At 49.2% G+C, this 16,229-nt stretch overlaps 1 protein-coding gene across 1 annotated transcript in view; it reads left to right on the forward strand.

Moving 5' to 3' along the window:
* The first annotated feature begins 11,988 nt into the window (after positions 1-11,988).
* The window catches only part of PAFAH2 (platelet activating factor acetylhydrolase 2), a 32,077-nt gene continuing 27,836 nt past the window's right edge, over positions 11,989-16,229 (forward strand). The window contains exon 1 of the mRNA XM_022551782.2: positions 11,989-12,050. The gene's annotated coding sequence lies outside the window, so the exon portion shown is untranslated. The remainder of the gene's footprint in view (positions 12,051-16,229) is intronic.

The raw sequence follows: 16,229 nt of genomic DNA on the forward strand, positions 1-16,229 counted from the left end.
GGATGCAATATTGAAGAACAATGATAGCTAACCTTCATATTATACTTAGTATGTGCCACGCATGGCTCTGAGTGCCCGTGCATTAGCTTATTTAATCCTCTCTTGTGAGGGCTTTGAGGGAGATACTATTATTTTCCCCATTTTGCAGATGAGGAAATGGAGGCCCTGGGAGCTTAGGTAACTTGATTCAATTCCCCCCACACCTCAGCCTGGATTTAGACCCAGGCCATCCGTTCCTTTAACTTCTGCACCATTCCACCTCCTGAGCTAGAGGCACGGCCCCACCCTCCCAGGCTCACTGTCCCAGGGAAAGAGAGACCAGTAACCAAGCAATTACGAGGGAAGGGGGACTGTGGGAGTGCTCAGAGGGGCTGCCTAACCCAGGGGGCCATAAAAGGCGTCTGAGGCAATGACATCACTGCAGCTGCCTGTGTGGGGACAGACAGGAAATGGCAGAAGTGGAGGCAGGGTCAGCTTTTCCTACGGGTCACCCCACAAGTCATGCTTTCACTCATTCCACAGCTACTTAATGTGCCACTACTGTGGGCCAGCCGGGTCCTCAGGGAGTGATCTGGTGGCGCTTCCTTTCCTGAGAGAGAAAATCAGCAATAAACGTAACAGATAAGTAAAATATCTCACTTGATATTTGGCAATGATGCTCTGGAGAAGGGGAGGGCCTGCAATGTTAAATGCAACGTTAACTGTTAGAGGCAGGCCTCCCTGAAAAGCTGACCTTTGAGGTGAGGGAGTGAACGGAGGATGTTTCTAGGGGAAGGTCATTCTGCCAGGGCACAGGTTCTGGGTGGGGAATCTGCCTGCCCTGTGCAAAGCCTGATCTAACCTTGTTTCCATAGCACCGCTCTGACTCCAGCTGAGAGGCTGACACAGCAGCAGAGACGGAAGCAGAGAGCCCCATTGGACCAGGTGAGTCATGCAGGTGAGCCCTGATGGTGGTTTGGACCATGGGTGAAAGGGGTGAGAAATAATTATTTTCTGCATATATTTTGAGCCAGGGAAAAACAATAGATTTGCTGACGAATTGGATGTGAGTTTGGGCGTGAGCCACAGGCAAGATGGAGCTCCCGTCAACTGAGATGAACTGAGCGGGGAGCCAATTTGGGGAGGAAGGTCAGGAATTCGGTTCTGAGGCTAGGAGTTGTGTTCCATTCATCTTTTCCTTTTTAAAAATTAATTAATTAATTAATTAATTTTTGGCTGCATTGGGTCTTCGTTGCTGCACACGGGCTTTCTCTAGTTGCGGTGAGCAGGGGTTACTCTGCTGCGGTGCGCGGCTTCTCACTGTGGTGGCTTCTTGTTGCGGAGCACAGACTCTAGGCACGCGGGCTTCAGTAGATGTGGCTCGCGGGCTCTAGAGCTCAGGCTCAGTAGTTGTGGCACACGGGCTTAGTTGCTCTGTGTCATGTGGGATCTTCGCGGACCAGGGCTCGAACCCGTGTCCCCTGCATTGGCAGGCGGATTCTTAACCACTGTGCCACCAGGGAAGCCCCCATTCATACTTTTAATTCCAGCATTCGTATAATAAATAGCCAACAAATGCTGGTTGAATGAGTGAATAAATGGATGATGGACAAAGTTGGGAGGGTAGGAGGCCAAGGCCAGCTGGTGAGGGGCTTGCGAGGACCCTGATACTGTTCCAGCTCTCCCACCTCCGGCCCTGAACACCCTGGCTGGCTCGTGCGCACACCCACACTTGCATCTCTACACAAGGCCTCTCCTACTTTCATGTCTGCAGGGGGCCAGCCGGGGCCTAGGCTTGTCCAAAAGCGAGTCACAGAGTTGCCCTGGGCCTTGGATGGAGGAAGAGGAGGCAGGGCATCCTGGCAGGCAGGACTGCACTGGCCTCATCCTAAAAGTACATCTCTGGGCTCTGCCAAGGGCTCCAGGGCCTCCATCGGGCTCTTTAGGGCTCATCAAAGCCTCCAGGAGTTCCCGTCCCATACTTGGGCTCTGATCAATGGGACAGAAGCCAACACTTTGGGGAGAGGGGAGCGGGAAGGGCAGGAAGGAGAGGACAGCAGTGAATAGGAGGAGGAGGAAGAGAAGGCCTGGCGCCTGGTGCAGAGGCCTCTGGGATGAGGCCGAAGCTTTTCTTCCTGCAGGGCAAGGTTGAAGAAGGCCTTTATGTGGATTTGAGGATAAGGAGGTGCTCTGGACGGCATCCCGGAGCTCTGAGCACTACAGTGTTTGTTTCATTGCCATGGTGGCGTCACGCTGCCTGGGGGCTGCCTGAGCGTGGGGTTTCTTCCTGCCTGAAGTGCCAGGTGTCATGCAGGCCAAGGTGCCCAGGTAGAAAATGGGCGCTAGCATCACTGTTTGATCTGAAGTGTTCCCTCTTTGCACCCTGAGTCTGCCTCCCTCCTGGCCTTCCTCCTCTGGGTTGGGCCTGAAATCTCCAGAAGGACTATATCTAGTCTCCCAGGAGGAAGGGGCCTGGAGCCCTGTATAGTGCTGTGGTTAAGAGCACTTAGCAAGCTTGTGTTCCCGTGCAAGCGACTTTACCTCTCTGTGCTTCTGCTTCTTCATCTGTAAATGGTGGTAATAGCTCCTTCCTCAAAGGTTCGCTGGGAAGAGGATTACGTGAGATCGTGAATGTTTGGCATTCAAAACACCATGCCTGGGGGGCTTCCCTGGTGGCGCAGTGGTTGAGAATCCGCCTGCCAATGCAGGGGACATGCGTTCGAGCCCTGGTCCGAGAAGATCCCACATGCCGTGGAGCAACTAAGCCCCTGTGTCACAGCTACTAAGCCGGCATGCCTAGAGCCCGCGAGCCACAACTACTGAAGCCCGTGTGCCTAGAGCCCGTGCTCCGCAACAAGAGAAGCCACTGCAATGAGAAGCCTGTGCACCTCAACGAAGAGTAGCCCCCGCTCGCTGCAACTAGAGAAAGCCTGTGCACAGCAACGAAGACCCAGTGCAGCCAAAAATAAATAAGATAAATTAAAAAACACACTGACAAACAAAAAACACCATGCCTGACCCTCAGGCACCTAACAAATGATGTCCTCTCTCCCACCTCAGGCCCCAGGGCAGTGAGATGACTTGCACAAGGGGCATCAAGCTGTCCATCTGGGTAGATTGGGACCAGGACTTGGGTTTTCCTTCCTGTGCCTGTGTTCTTCCTGCTGCATCCCCATCTCTGTTCTGGAAGAAAGAAGACACTCGGAGCTCCAGGACGCAATCACCGTGGAAACCCATCTGCTTCGTCTTATCTGCTGCTGTTTCTTCCTCCCTCTCTGAGCCATCTGGGTGTCTCACTACAGAATTAGCAAGAGCGGGGGCTGGAGGCTGCGGGAGACTCTGGGGTTTCAGCTCTCACTTGCTGGAGCACAGATAACCCCAAACTGTGGTGAATCCCCACAGGGCCCTGCAATATCGGTCCAGCTCCAGCTAAAGTGAGTCTGCCCCTCTAGGCACCACCAGCATGCAGAGCGGACAGATGCAGGATGCAGTTGTCTGCCCACAGCGCCAACTCACACCTGGACCCCACCTGGGGGAGGGCCAGAGGAGCAGCCCAGGGGACCCGGGGAGGGGAGCTGGGGAAAGCAGGTCTGGCCTCTGCTTCTCCCCCAGGCACAGCTTGTGACCTTGGACAAGTCACATCCTTTTTTCTGGGCCTTCCATTTCTCACTCTCAGTGTAACATGGTAGCAGGACTAGGCTTTCCAGAGCAAAAAGGTCTGGAATTCTTACTCAGAAGGAATCCTGATGTAGGTTGCAGGTCAATTCTTCCCTTTCGCATCCTGTCAAGACTTGACTTTGTTAAGGAAAAGTATATGAACTTGGAAGTGAGGCAATGGGGCGACTGCTTGACCTTCATCTGTCCATTGGGGCATCTTCTAGCAAGCCCCCGGGGGTCATGTGACTCCCTATGTATTAGGATCCAGGTATTTTATAAGCCTGAGAACTAAGGTGCTAACTTGTAGAAAACAGATAAGATACAAAGGATTTTTGTCCAATAGTGATACAAATGATTTCTGACCAGTAGAGATCACCCCGAAGATTATAGTCATGCACTATAGGGCATTTGTCAGTTGGGAATCTGACTAGCAATCTTATTTTAGCCTTCTCTGTGCTTTGCTGACTATTATCAATGAGTCCTCTGAACCAGCTTTATCATCCTGAGAGTTTCCTCATGAATGAATGAAATACAACTTTGACAGGTGCTCACTACGCATTTGTAGAATAATTTTTTTTTTTAGTATTTAGAAGACTAAGAGTTGACAGCTCACTGGGCCTCATTTTCCTCTTCTGTACAATGAGGAATTCGAGAGAGCGGCTTACAGATTTGCTGACCACGTGCCAGGCACTGTTGAGCTCTTTATTTATTTATTTTTGGCTGCGTTGGGTCTTTGTTGCTGCACGGGGGCTTTCTGTAGTTGCAGCGAACGGGGGCTACTCTTCCTTGTGGTGCGCAGGCTTCTCATTGCAGTAGCTTCTCTTGTTGCAGAGCATGGGCTCTAAGTGCGCGACCTTCAGTAGTTGTGGCGCATGGGCTCAGTAGTTGTGGTGCACGGGTTTAGTTGCTCTGAAGCATGTGAGATCTTCCCGGACCAGGGATCGAACCCGTGTCCCCTGCGTTGGCAGGTGGATTCTTAACCACTGTGCCACCAGGGAAGTCCCTGTTGAGCTCTTTATATCCATGATTTCATTTAAGCCTCACAGCAAAACTGCCAGGGCAGCTATTCTCCCCCTGTGAGGTTAATGAGGTTCAGAGAGGTGAAGTGATTGCTTCAAGCCTTCACAGCCAGGGAGTAACAGAACCTGGATTTGAACCAACGCATCACAGGTTGGAGGGGCGCTATTTCCTGCTTCACAGGTTTATTGTGGAGCTCCTTGAATGAGACAACACGTGGGAAAGTGCTTGGCAAACTCTACAGGTATGCACACATGTGAATAATTATAGTCAGCCCTAGGCTATCTTCTAACCAGCCACACCTAGACCTGGCCCAGGGGCTGGTCTCACCTCCCCTGGGAAGCAGGCCTCTGCTTCCCGCAGGGTGGGTTTCTGTTATCTGGAGAAAGTCAGAGGAGACTGAGGTGAGCAGGCATCTCTGGTCCAGCCCCTCACAAACAGGACACCTGCCGGAAACCACAGGCTGAGCTCTGAGCTCTGGCTGTTCCTTTGGGGCCTGTATTCCTGGGCCAAGGGTCCAGGGTAGGGGCTAGGGGACAGCAGATTTGGACAGGCCAAGTAAGTCGATTTCTAACCCTAGTTCTGAAGTCATTCTGTGCCATCCTTCTGAATATTTCACCTGAATTAGACCCTCTCTGAAGGCTCCAGAAGCCATGCCCAGTCTCCCCTAGTTCCTGGAGCCTCCCAGAGCTGCCCATACCTGGACACGTCCACCTCAGCCCTGGGTGCCAAGTGGTTAATCATTGGGGCCAGCTTGGCAAATGTTTACCTAGCAGGCAGGCTGCTTGGAACCCCAGGTAATTGACAGCCTGTTTTCCAAAGCCAAGGCAGGAAGATTTATTTGTCCTCTCCTTCCTCCCCAGGGATGCTGCTTGGCGGAGTAAACAGCTTTCAGCTGGCTTTTTGAGGCAATGCTCAGCAGAGGGGTGGGAGCTGGGGGCAGGGATCAGGCCCAGAGGTGGGCCCCGAGGAGGCGCTGAAGGGGCCTCAGACCCATTTTTCTAGAGTCTGGGCCCCACCTCGGGAGCCTGGCTTAGACTGGCATTCCATAGTATGTGATAATTATTGCTGTAATTGATGGAGCCCCTGACATACATCGCCTCATTTAATTCTTACAAGCACCAGAAGAGCGAGGGACTCTTATCTCTGCTTCCAGACTAGGGAAGGGGGATGCAGAGGTGAAATCACTTGTCTAGGGCCACCCAGCTAGTGAGTGATAGAGCTGGGACCAAACTGCAGTCTGTTTGACATCAGATCTGCTGGGCTTTCTACTTTCCCTCAAGGAAGAAAAGGCTATCAATTTGTTGAGGACTTACTATGTGCCAGGCACTATGTTGGACACTTTGTTTCAATCTCTAATCCAGAAGTATCTCCTAGAATCCCTTTACTGTGCCATTAACATCAAAAGAGTGAGATAGTACAGTTCATAACTGGGGAAGGAAACACAGGCGTGAACCCCAGAAATAAAATCAGGATGGGCTACGATTGCCTCTTGTAACCTAAAGGCATCCTCATTGGATGTCTATCAGATCCTGCAGCCCCGCCTCCATACAGACCCTGATGTTAACGGGCTCCCACTCCCCTGCACCCTCCAAAGTCCAGGCCACCGTCATTTTGCACCTGGGTCATTGCATTGGCCTCTGGTCTCTGCTTTCCTCTTGTCTCACTAAAACACTGTCCCCTCACAGCAGCCAGAGGATCTGTTAAAATGTAAACCCCATCTCCCCTTGGCTGTAACTCTGTATTAGCCATGTCTTTTTAGTTTCTGTGTTTTGATGTTTCGCACCAGGGCCTTGCTGACCCTGGAGGGACTGCCCCTCCCAGGGTAGCCAATTCCTATAGATAGTAAACAACTCACCCTTGAGCTTGCCTTTCAGATACAAACTACCCAATCCAGAGCCTATACCCCATCACCTCCTCTACTGGGCTCTCACACTCAGGGCCACTACTCCCCTGACTTATGCATCATAGGGTCAGGTACCAGGCAACTGGAGACAGCCTCATGCCCAGAGCCCACTGAAATTATTCATCCAGCCAATTCTAAGACTGCTTGTGGCCTCACGCACTCCTCCCGTGGAAACCACAATCAAGACCCTTGCCTGTGTTTTCCCCTCCCTCCCTCTGCCTCCTGACCAACCCTGGTGCTTCCCCATGTGCCCCCCCCCCACTGCCCCGCCTCAGTGGCATGGTGTGCCTCCTCCTCTTGGGTTCTGTGAGTATAATGAACTGTCTTTCCAATGGCAGTTGTCTCCTGGTCTGTTGGCCTCACTGTACCTAAATAATAATAAAACCTATATTTTGAAACAAACTCCCCCAGTGGCCTCCATCACACAAGAACAAAATCCAGGCTTCTTTCCACAGCTTAGAAGGCCCTCCAAGATCTGGGCCCTGCCTACCTTCAAGACATTGTCTCCTGCCCCCCTCCCCAGACACTGTGCTTCAGACCCAGCAAAGCCATTTCCACCTTAGGACCTTTCACCTGGCTGTCCCCTCTGCCTGGAACGTTCTTCTCTCAGAGCTCATCATGGGTGGCTCCTTATCGACATGCAGGGCTCAGTTTCCATGCCACCTCCTCAGGGAGGCCTTCTCTGAGCACTCACCATCAGGGAATAGTGATAGCTACTTCTTGGGTGTTTCCTATGTGCCAGGCACCATTTTATGTCCTTTTCATGTATTCACTCTTTGAATCCTCACAACAACCCTATACGATAGGTATTATTATTATTTCCATTTTGCAAGTGAGGAAACTGAAGCTCAGAGAGTTCAGGGACATGACCAAAGTCTCACAGCTAACAGGCAGGAGAGCTGGGATTCAGATCCAGCAGCCCATTTCCAGAGCCTATACTCTGAACCACTGCACCTTATCTCCTGCTGCAGAGTAAGTTTACAATAACTATTATTATTTCTGTTGTTTTGAATAGAGGCCAGGTTTTACCCACCTGTGTTCTTTAATCAAATTTGAATTCCTTTGGGCGAGCCAATCACTGTCCAGTTTGCCACAGTCCCTCCTGCTCCCTACTGTCTTACACCAATTTACCTGACTTGCTTGGACCCTGAAGGCATTCATGTTTGCAGGCTCCGCTCTGGGTGCCTCTTATTCACTCATTCTTTTAACCAACACCCACTGTGGCAGATGCTGTGCTAGGCCCACAGTGATGAATAAGATGGCATCCATGCCCTCAAGGAGCCATGGTCCTGTTCAGAGGAGACGGGCACACAGGTCACTTCACTGCATTGTGGCCCACAGTGATGAATAAGATGGCATCCATGCCCTCAAGGAGCCATGGTCCTGTTCAGAGGAGACGGGCACACAGGTCACTTCACTGCATTGTTATGTGTGCTGTTACGGGGACGCCAGTGAGTGTTAGGGAAGCACAGGGGGATTCAGCCAGGAAGGATTTCCCACAGAAAGTGACATCTCTGCTGGGTTTGAAAGATTAGACAGAGAGCAGACCAGGAAGACGCAGCGCAAGCAAAATGGAAAAAGCACAAACAAATGCATGGAGGTGGCTGAGTGCATGGCTGTCTAGGGACGAGCTTGTCACTTTGGATGAGGAGGAGTGAATCTGACAGGCTGAAGGAAGTTGGTCCAGACCTTGAAGGTCTTCTGCACTTCTGGAAGGACTGCAGCTTTTGTTGTGGAGCCTGACAGCAGTCCGAGGAGGATTTTAAGCAGGGAATGACATGGTATTGTTGATAAGGGTTCCACCCCACCACACCCCCATTTTCCCCAACCTCCCTTGAGAACTTGGTACCCACCTAGCCAGCTTGTGTTCTGCAGGCTGGTGGGCCTTTACCAGGCATTTGATGGGCTTGTTGATAACAAGATTGAGGGCCTGGAAAAGAAGATTAAGAGTGGGAATTCAGGCCTCCCTTGGCTTCTTGGTGTCCCAGAACTGGCCTAGCCTCCGAGAATCATTTTTGATGAGAGATTCTGAGAAGCAGGCCATTGCCAAGGCCAAGTAAACTCCCAAAGCCATGGAAGGAGCCAGAAAATAGAAAGAGTAATGCCTTCACCAGTTTTCCCCTCCCAGGGGCGGGTGGGCAGAATGTCCAACCTCTTTGTTTGTAGGAAGCCCCCTCAACCTGGCCTCCTTCCTCTGTGCTCCATAGTCTCTGCTCCTCCCAGCTGAGGCTCTGCTGACTACCTCGGGGTTGGGGTTGGGGGGCATCCCTCAGCTGTTTATTTAGGCCCCTCTCTGAGAGGGGAAATGCTGGAACAACTCTAGAGACCCCGATTCCTATCCTTTCTCTCCAGCCAAGGGTTAAGGCAGTAGAATAGGTAGATCTGCATTTTGGTCCTGGATTTTAAATTTTTGTTTGTTAATTTTTCAGCCATGCTGCGTGGCTTGTGGGATCCTAGCTCCCCAGCCAGGGATCGAACCTGTGCCCCCTGCAGTGGAAGCACGGAGTCCTAACCACTTGACTTCCATGGAATTACCTTTGTCCTGGCTTTGCCAGTTTTTAACTATAAAACTTGGGTAGGTCTCCTGGTCTCTGTGAATCTGTTTCCTGACCTGCAAATCAGGAATGGTACTACCGATGTCTCAGAATCTCTGTGTCAACTGAACGAGATAGGGTTTGCCAAGCACTTGGCACAAACATGATTCTTACCAGTGCTGGACACTAGCAGCTGGAGTTCATCAGGTGGAGGGTGGCAGGGATGGAGTGTCATGGACATTGGATGGACCACAACGGATTCAACACATGTTTCGGCAGAGGAGACAGCACTTGCAAAGGCATAGAGGGTGACAGGGCGTGGCACAGTTCAAGAATGTTATGTCCCCAAGCACTTTTCTGTGCTTGGAGCAAGGGGGTGGCTTGAGTTCCCCCAAAAGCAGACCCTGAGACTTGGGTGCTCGTAGTCTATTTGGGAGGTGATTTCAAGAAGCAGAAGTTAGAGCATGGAGAAGACACAGGGAGGGGAGCATTAATGTGCATCTTGCTGCTGTGAGCAGCTGGGTTCAGCTGCCCATGGAAACTCAAGAGACAGTGTGAAATGCACCTCAGAATCATCCTATCTAAGGATGGGGAGTCATCAACTTCCATCATGGCTGAAGGTTGCCCTTGGGGTGGGTAGCACATGCCTCTCCCTTCCTGGTTCATAGATGCCTAAGACAGCCCTCGGGCAAGGAAGCAGACACAAGTGAGACTCTGAGTGCAGAGGCTCTCAGCTGCTGGAAACCACCACACCGGGGGCTCAGAGAAGGGATGAGGGGCTATGAGGCTGGTATCCACATTGTCTGCTACTACCTCTTTGAGCCTCTGTTTTCTTGTCTGAAAAATAGAAAGAATATGACATACTTCCCAGGAGGACTAAATGAGGTAAAGGATTTGGAAGTTCCTAATGACATGTCTGATACATAGTAGATAATCAAGAAATGGGAGGTATTAGGGCAGCTGAGCCCAGTGGTAGGTTGGGCTCAGCTCAGATGCCAGCTCCTCAGAGAATCCTTCCCTGGCCATCCTACTGAGAGTAGCTTACTCCTTTTATTCTCCATCAAAGCATCTTATTTCCTTTAGAGCACTTAATGGTATGCAATTATCTTGGTTATATGCTCGCTTATTATCTGTCTCCCCTCAATAGAATGAAAGCACCATGTGGGTAGGGAATTAATCTCTCTATTCACTGCTTGATTTCTAGTGCTTATTACTGTTATTATAGTAACAATAATAGAGTAGGACAGTTATTGTTCTTGATCTTTATTAAGCATATACACTCTACCTGCTAGCAGGATGTTAAAAGAGGATTCACCCAGACTCCAACTGGGTCCCAATGAGATGATAGGAAACAAAAAACAGTGGCTCCCTCTGGGGGGGTGAGTGATTGAAAACAGAGAAGAGGCATGAGACAAACTTTTGGGAGCATTGGAAATGTTCTACATTTCAAACTAGGTGATGGCTATATCAATTTTTTTTTTTTTTAAAGGTTGAGCTGGACAGTATTAGTGCACTTCACACACTTTGTTGTATGCATATTATAGTTTGATTTTAAAAAGTGTCGTCCACCAACTTCAGCATGTAGTGGGGAGAAAAGGAAATCCAAAGCTGGTCACTCATACGCCAACTTAAAGTAACTTAGCAACAAGGTAAAGGCTGGAGTGGGATGGTAGCCAACCAGAAGAGATCCTTGAACTGTTGGAGGATGGGATCTATAACGAAAGCCTGGAAAATCAACCACTTGCTCAAAACTTAAAGCGTTTGGGTTGTTTATCCCCCAAAAGACTAGATTGGAATGGAATGCAATTGCACTCAAGTATTTTATTTTGCAACAGGAGTCTGGGCCCAAGGTAGATCTTCCTAACAGTGACAAAGGAGGTAAAGGAGGCTGTGACATCCCTGTCCCTGGGAAGTTTAAAACTTAGCTGGCCAGCAAACGTCCCCAGTATGGCCTAGTCTGGGAGTAGGAGACAGAGAAACAAACTGCAGCTGTCCCTCTCAGGACCAGGGACTCTAGTTAGTCCTGGGTAATCTGGGCCAGCTGCAGAGCACTGATTAATTAGCCAGAGAACCATCTCTGATCTGCACTAAGCTTTTTATGTTCTGCCGCCACCACCACCAACCACAGCTTTAATTAAATCTGGGGCTTGATTGCCACACGCGGTGCTGCCATCACTCTGTCCTGATGACTTTATCTTGGTTCCTGGAAGGATGGTGGTGGTGACAGTGTCAGGAGGAGAGGAGAGTCTAAAGAAGCCTGAAGCACGGGCTTCCCCGGTGGCGCAGTGGTTGAGGTCCGTCTGCTGATGCAGGGGATACGGGTTCGTGCCCCGGTCCGGGAAGATCCCACGTGCCGCGGAGCGGCTGGGCCCGTGAGCCATGGCCGCTGAGCCTGCGCGGCCGAAGCCTCTGCTCCGCAACGGGAGGGACCACAACAGTGAGAGGCCCGCGTACCGCAAAAAAAAAAACACCCCCAAAACAAAACAAAAAAAAACCCAAACAAGCTCAGACCTCCTCCTCACGGGCCTGAGAATAAAGCAAAGCCCAGGTTATCTCCAGGCACGCCCAGGAATTATTTGAGGAACGGTGAGGCGGAGGGTTACTAACCGGGACTATAAGCAGTAACCCTCCGCTCGGGCTTTGTAATCGTGGTGGCGGCTCCTCGACCACCAGGGGGAGGAATCACACCGCATTCCGGGACTTGGGCGGTTTCACACCAAGACGAGGGGCCGTGTAGACCTCTGGGAATCGTAGTCCTGGGGGGCGGGTCGTAATGTGCAATCTTGCGCGGTGCACCTCGGAAGTTATAGTTCCGGACAGAGAGGTGGGAAATGGTTTTAAGCGCTAATTTCGAGTTCTGGAAACTACAACTACCAAAGGGCCACTGGCTCCTGGGCAGTTTCTCGTTTCCGTCGAGTTGACCATTTGGGTTGCTTCTGAGAGGTCTATTTGACTGGGTAAGTTTGATTGGAGAAAGCTTCTATTCTGGAGTGAGGGGTCTAAAGACTTGCTCACCTTCCAGGTCGGTTTGGGGGGCTTTCTCGTCTTAATCGCAGACTAATGCACATTAGTCCTTTATCTTTTCTGTTTCCTACTGAAACACCTCCAATATCCGCCCTCACCCTTTATTCTCCCACCATCATCTTGCTCTTTCACTCCCGGCGCCCCTGGAATCCCACGGTGAGCTCTCTCGTTCGGAGCCCACAGCCCCACCCCGAGCCCACGGCATCACCTCTCTGAAACGTGGCCTTCTTTGTGCTCCACACTTTTTATGTGCTTCACTCTTACCCTCAGTTTCCTGGTTTTCATACTAGTGAAAGAAGGGTCACCATTCCTTCTTTCACAATCCACGGAAGTGCCCAGGACTGGAAGTCAACCCATAATACGAAATGGAGATGACAGTTGCTCTCTCCGTCTTAGCTTGAGGCAGTGTTGTGGAGCCAATAAGCTAATACGTGTGAAAGTGTTTTATAAACTGTAAAGCCTCCACAAGCGAGAGATTATTTTTATTATAATTATTAATGCTCTGAAAAACTCTTATCTTGGCTCCTTTTATAGCTCTGTCCCCTTGTTGCTCAAACCTGCCCCTTGAGCACTTGGTGTCTCCATTCTCTGAGAGCAGGATGTTAGTTCCTCACTTCCCCAGAGACCACAGACTAATGAGCTCTGAGACTCCACAGAGCTTTGTCTGGAAGGAAGCCCCAGAGAAGTGCTTGTCTTGGACTCTGTCCTGAAATAGCCAGTGATGAAAAGTCCACACAGCTGGCAGAAGGGTGGTCCCTGAACACTGGAAACGGGGCCCCAGCGGGAGATGGACAGCTGCAGTGTAAGCCCTATCCGTTCCCTCTGGGCTCTTCTGGGCCTGTTTAGTAGACGCTGGTTTGGGGAGGGGTGTCTCAGACTCGAAAAGGCCAGGAGGAAAGAAACCATTTTGTCAAAGGGTTTAATCCAGAAAACCACAAAAATCCCGGAAAAAAAAAAAGCTTACCTGGGTATGAGGAAAGAGAGACATAGCATTGTTAATTAATTCCTAGCATTTTATGAGCACTTAAAATGTACCAGGCCCTAGGCAATATCACTTTTCTTATTAATTTTCACTTATGAAGTGTCCTCATTTTACTTATAGGGAGCTTAGGCTGAGAGAGGTCATGTAGTTTGTTATGGTTATAGTACCTTCTATATGTCAGGTGCTTTACATACATTCATTTAATCCTCGTCAGCAGCTTCATGAGTGATTTATTATTTCTACCATGTGGAGAAGTTATCAGAGGCTTAGAATTGAAGGACCTTGCTCAAGGTCACACAGCCAGTTAAGTGATGGAGGTGGAGTTCAGACTGTCACCAAAGCCTTTTTTTCCCCCACTGTACCATATAGCCTAATTTTTAGATCAAAAAGACAGAGATTAAAGATTTGAGAGGGTTTAAATCAAAGCCAAATGAAGGAAGCATTTTTGGGGTCCCTACTATGTGGAGAAAGCATGAAGATAGATGGTTTGGACTCTAAAGAAATGTAAAACACAGTCTACCTCTGTAGGATATCTGAAGAGGTAAGGCATACATGTGTAAAAAATTAAGCAGCAGTCATTGGATAAACTGACTGTTGAGACCGGTTATATGCAGGGCACTGCATTAAGCCTAGTAACTGGCAGGAACATGCTTCTAGGCGGCCATGGGGATTAAACCAAGTGGTATCACAGTCATTATCATTTCATTAATATGAAAATGGCGGACTGGAATACCATATACACTCAGTAAATATTTGCTGCATGCACACGTCTGAATAAAAGAAAAATCCTGGGTACCATCTGGACCAGAGGCTCTTGAACCTTGGGGATCAGAAAGCTTGGGAAGCTTTATAAACTAATTGACCTCTGGCAATGGGGGCCCTAAAACCTATATTCCTGAAAAGTTTTCCAGTTGATTGTGATAATAGATTCAGGAACTTCTGATCTAGATTCTACGTGGACCACTTATTGGAGGCAAGTTACTGATTGAAAACTGCTAGAATACGTACTAATTCAAGAGCTGTCCTGAGGCAGCCTGTGATTGGTTATCAGGTGAGGGAGGCAGACAGTACTCAGAGTTGAGAGGAGGGAAGGTTGGAAGGACTTGGAAAGCTTCACAGAGGACCAGAGATTTCACTGGGCTTTGATGGTTGGGACAGGTTTGGGTGGGTAGAGAGGCCTTTAGGCAGGCACCACCGCAAATTGTTTAGATAAGGTGAGCCAAAGAAGGTAGAGACACCTGGGCTGATTTCCGTGCAGAATTCCATGGCATTTATTAGAAATAACTCTGGATGCTCGGTGTGGATGTTTCTTAGGCAAAATTTGCAAGTCACATTGGATTTTCCCATCTTCCCATTCTACTTGTGCGTCAGTCAGTATGAGCCCAGGGAATGCAGATTCATTTTCATGTTAGCCTCACTCTGGCCAATTAGCTTCTTTAGTTTTTATTTATTTCCAAGTTTAATTTAGTTGATGACCTTCCCAGAAACTTTGCAGGACTGCCAGAGAGTTGTGCTTCCCTTCTGTTTGGCTGTTCTCAAGTGCCCTCATCCTGATTCCTATCTCACGTAGTGCTCTCTGTTCTGATTAAGACCAACATCTCTTCCTGTAAGAAGCTACTATCATTCTGGTCACGCAGTGTTGAAACCTGACTCATCTTTGGCTCTTCCCTCTCCCATAACTCCCCAGATCCACTTAGTTGCCAGATCCTGTTGTTTCTACTTTTCACACAATCAACAAATATTTCCTGGATACTTCCTAAGAGCCAGGTACTACACTAGGTGCTTTAAATGCATTCTTTCATTTTATCTCCATAGCAACCTTATGAGGATGGGTAGCATTCCCATCGTACAGATGGGGAATCAGGCATAGAGTGATCAGGTAACTTGCCCAAGGTAAGAATGCTAGGCAGCGAAGGAGCTGGGCCTCAAACTTGGGTCTTTCAGACTTTATATCTCCCATGTCCAAGACCTCATTTCCAGAGTAGATCCCAACTCCTTAGCCTAGCACTTGAGGGACTGCTACCCTCCAAATCTGGTCACATCGTCCTTTCTCACCTTGCATCCATCATGAACTTCTCGAGATTTCTCAAGTGTGCTTTCTCACCTCTGTGCCTTTGCTCACACATTCTTCTACTCAAAAGTCAATCTTCCCATCTTCCCCCTGCCCTCCACTTCCAAGCTAAAGGAGCTCTCTTTCTTCTTGGAACTCCCACAGTATTTTGTCTGACCCACTTTTAAGGCAGTGAGAACTTGCCGCTGCTTCATTGTCACGTGGCTGCCGTGTCCTGTGCCCCTTCCCAATGCGCCGTGGGTCCTCTGTACATTTGCCCTCGAGGGGAAAAGGTCAGGGTCTGAGACTGAGCAGCACTCGTTCCGCTTCCTTTTGGATGAATGGTCCACTGACTGCCTCAGGGGCTTAGCTTCGTTTTAAAATGAATTAGGTTTATTTTTAAATTTGCTTCAGAGAAACAAAATGAAGAAGTCTGTAGTAGAAAGAATATCACTTATTATCTTCCAAAGTTAAATAGAATGACATTAGTATTATTGCTTCTCTGGGGTTTTCCATTAGATCAGACAATTGGAAGTTGGCAGTGAGGAGATCTATGTGTTATAATAGTTCTGGTGACCTTGAGCAGCTCTCATAACCTCTTAACCTTGATTTCTTCATCAGTAAAGCTCATTTATATACTGGGCTGAGGGGGGGTGGTGGTGCAGAGGATGACTGAGGAGAAATGATCTCTAAGTTCTCTTCTTGCCCAGGCATGCTTTGACCTGAACTTTCTGATCCATCCCAGAGCATCTTAAAGAAAGCAGAATAATGTAATGACTGAAAATGTGGCTCAGCACTCAGTGTATCTGTTTAGGTGCTTTTGGTTCAAGCAATAGAATCTAAACCCAGTTGGCTTAAATAAAAAAGGGGATTTATTGGCTCTTGTAACTAGGAAGTCTAGGACTGGTTCAGGTTTCAGGTACAATCTAATCCAGAGATTCTTAAAGTCTTCACAAATATGACTGTATTTCTCTATGATTCTCTCAGCTCTGCCATCCTCCACAAGTAGCCTCATCCACAAGGTAGCAGAGTGGCTGCAACAGTTCAAGGCTTCATAGCCGCACATCACTCTAGCTCAAA

The sequence above is a fragment of the Delphinapterus leucas genome, chromosome 1 (genome assembly GCF_059928025.1).
Source record: "Delphinapterus leucas isolate spDelLeu-1000000601 "Yukka" chromosome 1, BTC_Dleu_Yukka2, whole genome shotgun sequence".
Taxonomy (NCBI): domain Eukaryota; kingdom Metazoa; phylum Chordata; class Mammalia; order Artiodactyla; family Monodontidae; genus Delphinapterus; species Delphinapterus leucas.